Source organism: Palaemon carinicauda, chromosome 11 (assembly GCF_036898095.1).
Source record: "Palaemon carinicauda isolate YSFRI2023 chromosome 11, ASM3689809v2, whole genome shotgun sequence".
NCBI classification, from domain to species: domain Eukaryota; kingdom Metazoa; phylum Arthropoda; class Malacostraca; order Decapoda; family Palaemonidae; genus Palaemon; species Palaemon carinicauda.
The window spans coordinates 145,375,661-145,383,160 of NC_090735.1; the positions used below are offsets into that span (position 1 = coordinate 145,375,661).

A 7,500-nucleotide genomic window follows, 5' to 3' on the forward strand; every position below is an offset into this window, starting at 1 on the left:
CTCTAACATATGCCAGTGGAAGCCATGGTACAGAGGCTATGCACTATCCAAGAATAGAGGACAATGGTTTGATTTTGGAGTGTCCTTCTCTTTTAAGAGCTGCTTACCATAGCTAAAAAGTCTCTTCTATACCCTTGCCAAGAGGAAAGTAGCTACTGAACAATGACATTGCAGTACTTAACCCCTTGTGCAAAGAAAAAAGTTTGGTATTCCCAGTGTTGTCAGGTGTGTGACGACAGAGGAGAATGGGGAAAGAATAGGCCAGTCTATTCTGTGTATGTGAAGGCAAAGACAAAATGTGCTGTAATCAAAGAGAGGGTTCCAATGTAGTACTGTCTGGCCAGTTAATGGACCCAATAACTCTCTAGCGGTAGATGTTAGTCAGATGACAGAAGCAAAATAAAACTGGGATTTCAGGCAAATGGTGTTTTGGACCTATAATGGATGAGGACAGAGGCTGACGATGACGGAGGTCATGGCAAATGATGCAATGGAAGGGAGAAAGGTGACGGAGGAGGGAAGTGGTGGTTGAGGTGGAGGTGCGCGAGTGGTGATGGGTTCCGTGAGACTGAACGATCAGTCTTGGCCTGACCGTGGGATGAGGAAGAACCTCTCGCAGCCAAGAGGGGGCGTAATAGTTCAGTCGAAGAGATCTGGCGGGGGTTTTTCCTCCCCTACTGGCATTCACCTGTTGGCGTCAGAGGAAGTTGAGCGCGCGAGGGAAGGACCTAAATTCGATTTAACCCTTTACGGAAATCTGAAAATGCATTTTCGTTTCATGTTTTTTTTTCTCTCTCTCTCTTTTAGTAAGCGTTGATGGCTTACTCGTGTAATAGCTTTCCAATATGCCGCAATGAGTGACATCAATGCATGTGGTTCCACGATGCTTCACTGTGAAAAGTTTAACTAAAAGACTCTTTAGTTTAGAAATAAATCTTGGGTCAACTTTTGCTATCATGCAAGAAGATTCCATATGACCTTCAATCTGTCTTGCAAGACAGGCGTGTTTAGATGCACTCGGGACTTCTGAACGGTAAGTGCGTTTGTCCGAAGATTAGAACTAGAAAAAACATACCTTAGATCAAATACAGTAAGAAAGTATACCTGCTCTAAATGCCAAGAACATCAAACAATAATCTACAGATTCAGGACTGACTTATAATAATGTAATGCAAAGGTATAAGATTTCGTCAATGTTTGACTGTCAAACATGACTCAAAAAGTTTTATCTACGTATTCTATCTCCTGTATTTACATAGGAGCCTTTTCTTGATCGATATTACTATTTTCAGAAAAGAATGACCTCTAAAATACCAATATTGTGGGGGAGGGGTGTTTGAAGAACAATCCTCTACAGAGTAACTCTCTCTCTCTCTCTCTTTCTCTCTCTTTCCTCTCTCTCTCTCTCTCTCCTCTCTCTCTCTCTCTCTCTCTCTCTCTCTCTCTCTCTCTCTCTCTCTTAGTTTTTTAGCAAAGGTACCTGTATGGGAGTAAATGTATATTTTGCGCATGTTAGTATACATGTATGTGGATATATGAAAGGAAATGTATGTAAAGTGTTAGGATGCATACAAGTGCTTTAAATCTTTTGAATTTCTCTGTCATTTATAAAAAAAAAAATAAAAAAAAGTGATTTCAGGCCTAATGTTTATATGCCTACTCATTTTCAGAATACAAAGAAACAAATTTCTATTTTCATAAAATTGACTACGATTTTTTAATTATTATTTTTGAGTTACATTGATCTTAATATTGTTTCTATCATCTTGAAAAAGACTTATAGAATTTTCCCCATATTTTGCTATTATTCCTTAAAAAAAATATTTTATGTATACTGAAATAGATATAAAATTAGATTTACTGTCCGCCGCCTGCAAGACTCATGAAAAGGGTTAAACATCACTCATTTCTACAACTCGTCTCTTATTTAACATAGAAAGACAAATGGCACATTAGTTGTTATCTATATTTGATAAAATAGAATATGTCAACCTAAACGCAAAAAAGGAAACTAAAAAAGAAAAAAATGAAATATACACCTTGAATATATGGAAATTGATGTTCAGCTGATTAGTACTACAGTAATAAATCAGAGTGATACAGTAAGAAAAAAGTAGTCTATTGTATCTACCATTTGTTAAAAAAAAAAAGAAATAAGAACAAATCATAATAAAAGAAATATGAAAACTTACCATCCAATATTCCTGGCTTTTTTATATCTTGGGTCCACGCAAGTTTCCGATGAGAATTGCCATCAGCCTTTGATAAAAATCTATGGATTGAAGGATTTAACTGGAAAATATTGATCATTGATCATCTTTTATGAATCGTCATTGATTTGATTTTTCATTTTTTATCAGTTTTATTATTATTAATTAATAATTATAATTATTCACCAAATAATAATTATTATTGATAATGATTATTGTTATTATCATTAATGATAAATCATTATTATCATTATTATTACTATTATTATTAATGAATTAATTATCAACAATAATAATGATAATTATTATTATTATTATTATTATTATTATTATTTCTATTCTTTATTCATTCTCATATTTCGTCATTTACCTGATTCCCCTATGATTCTTCATCTCATTCGTAAACAAAATATCCAAATAGATGTTTTATTATCACGATCCCTTGATTAGATTCCACACAAGTCAGCGGGGTGCATGTTTCATTCTCATATCTGGTCTAATAGATTAGGTGACCTGTACATTTTCTAACTTCCTTCCTTTACTCCGGTCACCAGTACAAAACTGTGGATTTATAACGGTTCATTTTCCCTTTGCCTACAACACACACAGAGCGAATAGTCTGTCCTATTCTTTACTTAACGATATACGAAAGAGGAAAACAGATGCCTTTCTTAAGAGTAAATTTCAATATGATCGGTGGCTTTTGAAAAATATCTATAAAGAAAGAATGAATAAAATGTTCACCAAAAAGTATATAAATTATTGTTTTTGCGTGACTAAAAATAAAAATAAAAATGTGTGATGTAAATTGTTAAAATTAGATGGATTTGTTTTATAGAAAAAATGCAATTAAATGTGATTATACTGTAAATATTGTGATTGTAAAGAATATGTAATTTAACTTTTTATTAAAAAGATAAAAAAAAATATCCTCTGTCCTCATACACACGACAACACTGAGATTAATAAACAATTCTTCTTCACACGAGGGGGTTACTGCACTGTAATCATTCAGTGGCTACCTTCTTGGTAAAGGTAGAAGAAACTCTTTAGCTATGGCAAGCTGATCTTCTGGGAGAAGGGGCGCTCCAAAATAAAACCATTGTTCTCTAGTTTTGGTTAGCGCCATAGACTCTGTACCATGGTCTTCTACTGTCTTGGGTTAGAGTTTCTCTTCCTTGAGGGTACACTTGGGCACGCTGCTCTGTTCCTCTGGTTTTGTTAAAGTGTTTATAGTTTATATGGGAGATATTTAATCTAATGGTTTTACTCTTCTTAGAAATTTAATTTTTATTTGTTTCCTTTCCTCACTGGGCTATTTTCCCTGTTGGAGCCCCTGGGCTTATAGCATCCCGCTTTTCCAACTAGGGTTGTAGCTTTGCAAGTAATAATAAAAACGAAACCTCACTCAGCAAAACTTTGTAAGGGTATTATATGATTTCGCAGCCTTAGAAAAATAAATTGTATACTTGAAGATATATTCTCTCTCTCTCTCTCTCTCTCTCTCTCTCTCTCTCTCTCTCTCTCTCTCTCTCTCTCACAAGTCGGAGAAAGTTGTCTACTTCCAAGACTCCCAAACTATAGCTTAAATGCATTCGACGCATATTTTATCCCCGGTTGATTAACCTATCTTGCCTTAATTCTACCCAGATTTATTTGATAACTTACCCACCTCCCTTTGTTTTATTACTTTTTGTATAATTCGTGCCAGTAAACAAATATTATCATTGCCACTATAGATATTGTTACTATTATTCGTAGAAGTGCAGTTTTTCAATAATTCGTACAGGTAGTTCCCATTCCTTTATCAAACAGAAGATAAGTAAAAAAATCCATATATATATATATATATATATATATATATATATATATATATATATATATATATATATATATATATATATATATATATACATGTGTGTGTAGGATTAAAGTCATTTTATTCCTAGATTATTTAATTTCTTAGTTTCTTTTCTTCATCTAATTTTCATTGACTGCACCTTAACGGATTGAAATATGTTCCTTTCCTCAAATGGAGAGAGAGAGAGAGAGAGAGAGAGAGAGAGAGAGAGAGAGAGAGAGAGAGAGAGAGAGAGAGAGAGAGAAAGAGAGAGTTCTTTAACAATGAACTCAGCAACAGACTTCCAATCTTACAGTTAGGTAGCATCCCTGACCCAGAACAGAATTTGATAAGAGATTCAAGATTTTTTTTTTTTTCTAAATTAAAGCCTTCATGTTATTAAAATTGAATATTTTAACTTAGTTTGAAAACTGGATATACATAAACAAAACAATGTATTACTCCACCACACCTATAACCTACTAGTCATTGATATGCCCTAATAAATGGTAGAAATTAAAGTTAGTTGCTGATACGTTGGAATTGTTACTTAAGTTCAACTTAACAGAAGTTATCAATTCATAATATTCATAATAATCTTAAGTTATTAATATTGATAAATTCTGTTAGATGTAATCCAGAGACGTAAGTTTTTATGAATATATCTAATTAAACAACCGCCATTCGTCAAATATTTCAATCGAATACAAATGGAAATTTTAATTCTTTAGAAAATTATTAGCCATATAATTAATTTTGAACCTTATTCATCTTAGTTATATTCAACGAGAATGAAATCACATCCTGTTTGTTCATTGTATGACTCCGGGGTATATAAGTTTTGAATAACAGAGTTTTCAAAACTCAAGGTTTTCAGAAGTTTGCTTGAAATAGATTGACATATGCCACTCGTTTTAGAGTTCTGTTTTTAAAACTACTTACCTTCGATGAGGCTTTACGTTCACTTTGTATAAGTCCTTTTGCATATGTTTTAATGTATTTCGAAGGTCCATCAACTGGAAATACATTGAGACTAAAGTGCATGAATTGATATGTAACTGGCAACAAATGAATAGCTTTGTTTTCATATTTATAAATATCAGCAGGCTGCCATATCAATAAATTCCTGAAATGCCTAATGTTCTGTGTATTTTGAGCTCTTTCTAGTCTTAAATAGGAAAATTTCAGTGTTGCTAAATCCAATATATTGTATTATGATTAGATTAAGTTAACTCAGCAACATTTCATAATTTCATTTACCAATTTATTTCAAACATGCTTTCATCAATTTGAAGATTTAAAAACCGACTCCTTTCACTTAAAGGTGTAGGAATTAGTATAGCGTAAGAGGCCAATGCAAAGCCAAATTTCTCAGTATCCACAGTAACCTATTTACCCTGTGATGATGAAAATAATAAGAGATCGCTGTCTACTTCGAAGTAAAGCTATGTCTGTTTGTAACTAAATATTTTTTACTCTAAGAAAATATTTTGGCGTATTAGTAGTGAAAGATACTTGTTTTAGTCAAAGACAGTCGCTTTAATTGCTTATGACTAATGTACTCTCTCTCTCTCTCTCTCTCTCTCTCTCTCTCTCTCTCTCTCTCTCTCTCTCTCTCTAGTAGAAAATTCTTTGGAGGAAAAAGAACTGTCTCCATCCATGCAATATTTGCTGAGCCGCAGACTCCAATTTGAGAAATCCAGGGAACACTAACAGAAAATTACATATGCTATACAAACCATTTTTCGTTTCCTGTACACGAAAGAAAATAGAATTATCCTTAAGGCCCTAAAATTGTATTCAAGTTTATGAGACGAAAATTATATATGGTGGAATTAAAACATTCAATTTTATTGTTTATACTCCGTCCTTAGCCCTGTGTAAATTGAGATTCCGATTTAATGAATGTTTATTTCTCTATAAAAAAAAGATGCAAAACCTTTGATAGAAATCTTTCCATATCAATTTCCTATTTACAAAAGCGAGTTGACCCTGAAGCTAATCTCGGATTCCTGGTTTTACATTTGCTCGAAATCAATGTGAAAGGTTTTTCTGAATTTTATAAAGAATCACTAAAATCATCATTATGATTTTGCGCAAAGTTCATCACACGCTCTAAAGATGGTGAATATTAGTATACCACGCCAAGATTAGTTACTAAGGGAAAGCCAGCAATGTTGAGCAGCATGATTTAAAGAAATATAAACAGCCCCACACAAAACACCTACCAAGAGAGCACATGCAATAACTCCTACGCATAAGGTCACACATACATACATACATACACACACACACACACACACACACACACACATATATATATATAATATATATATATATATATATATATATATATATATATATATATATATATATATATATATATATATATATATGAGATATTTATGTGTGTGCACTTGTGAATATATATATATATATATATATATATATATATATATATATATATATATATATATATATATATATATATATATATATATATATATTTATATACATATACATGTATGCAGCATATGTATGTACCTATACTAAATAAATGCATTTGCATTGAATCTACTTTGAAAAATATTTACTTCTTGGAAAGGGAACAGAAAACATTGAAGATCACCTGATTCCTTTATCTGGGAAACAGCGAGAAACACCTTTCGAAAAGATACCGAGACACCATCCAAGGAATGAGTTTCCCTGTGAGTTTTCACTTGTAGAGTATCTTTAAAATAAAGAAGTTTCTTCGCGTGGCATTTCCAAAGGTATTTTGTATATATACATATATACACAAATATATATATATATATATATATATATATATATATATATATATATATATATATATATATATATATATATATATACATATATATACATATATGTATATATATACATAACTCATAATATTTAGATTTGTTTACATTATTTTAATTGTCATATTCATGCCCTCGAATAGCTAGGAATGTTTCAGTATAATAGCATAATGCACAATTAATCATTATCAATGCCAATGACAAATTTAATCTAAAAATGGAAAATAATGCTAAAATATTCGTAAAAGTTTACGAAATTATAACACGCAAAAAAGATTTAAAATTAATTGATTTTAAAAGTAAATCTGTTAGCAGATGTCTGTTGAAATTGAAAAATCCCGAGATTTTGACATCCGCAGAAGTATTTACTTGTCTCTTGTTACCTTAGTTAACTTCAATTTTCAGTCCCATGAAATGGAAACGTGCCATGGCTGTGACGTCATTATGACGGCCTACTGACGTCATCGCAAGCAAAGCTCGGTGTACCACTGGTGTTTAGGGCCGCACAAGCAACGCATACTTCATAATGTTGAGTGCCTAATTATATATGCGCTAATATAATGTAATATAATGCAGAGAAGACTCCAACGAATGCATGTTCTTAGGTTGGACGAGGGATGAATTGTTG

The 7,500-nt window shown here is 32.2% G+C and overlaps 1 protein-coding gene and 1 long non-coding RNA gene across 3 annotated transcripts in view; one reads left to right on the plus strand and one right to left on the minus strand.

Moving 5' to 3' along the window:
* The window catches only part of LOC137650283 (uncharacterized), a 78,207-nt gene that overhangs the window by 37,690 nt on the left and 33,017 nt on the right, over positions 1–7,500 (minus strand). The gene's annotated exons all lie outside the window — the stretch shown is intronic.
* The window catches only part of 5-HT2B (5-hydroxytryptamine receptor 2B), an 82,340-nt gene continuing 75,434 nt past the window's right edge, over positions 595–7,500 (plus strand). Inside the window, exon 1 of the mRNA XM_068383604.1 lies at positions 595–1,033. The gene's annotated coding sequence lies outside the window, so the exon portion shown is untranslated. The remainder of the gene's footprint in view (positions 1,034–7,500) is intronic.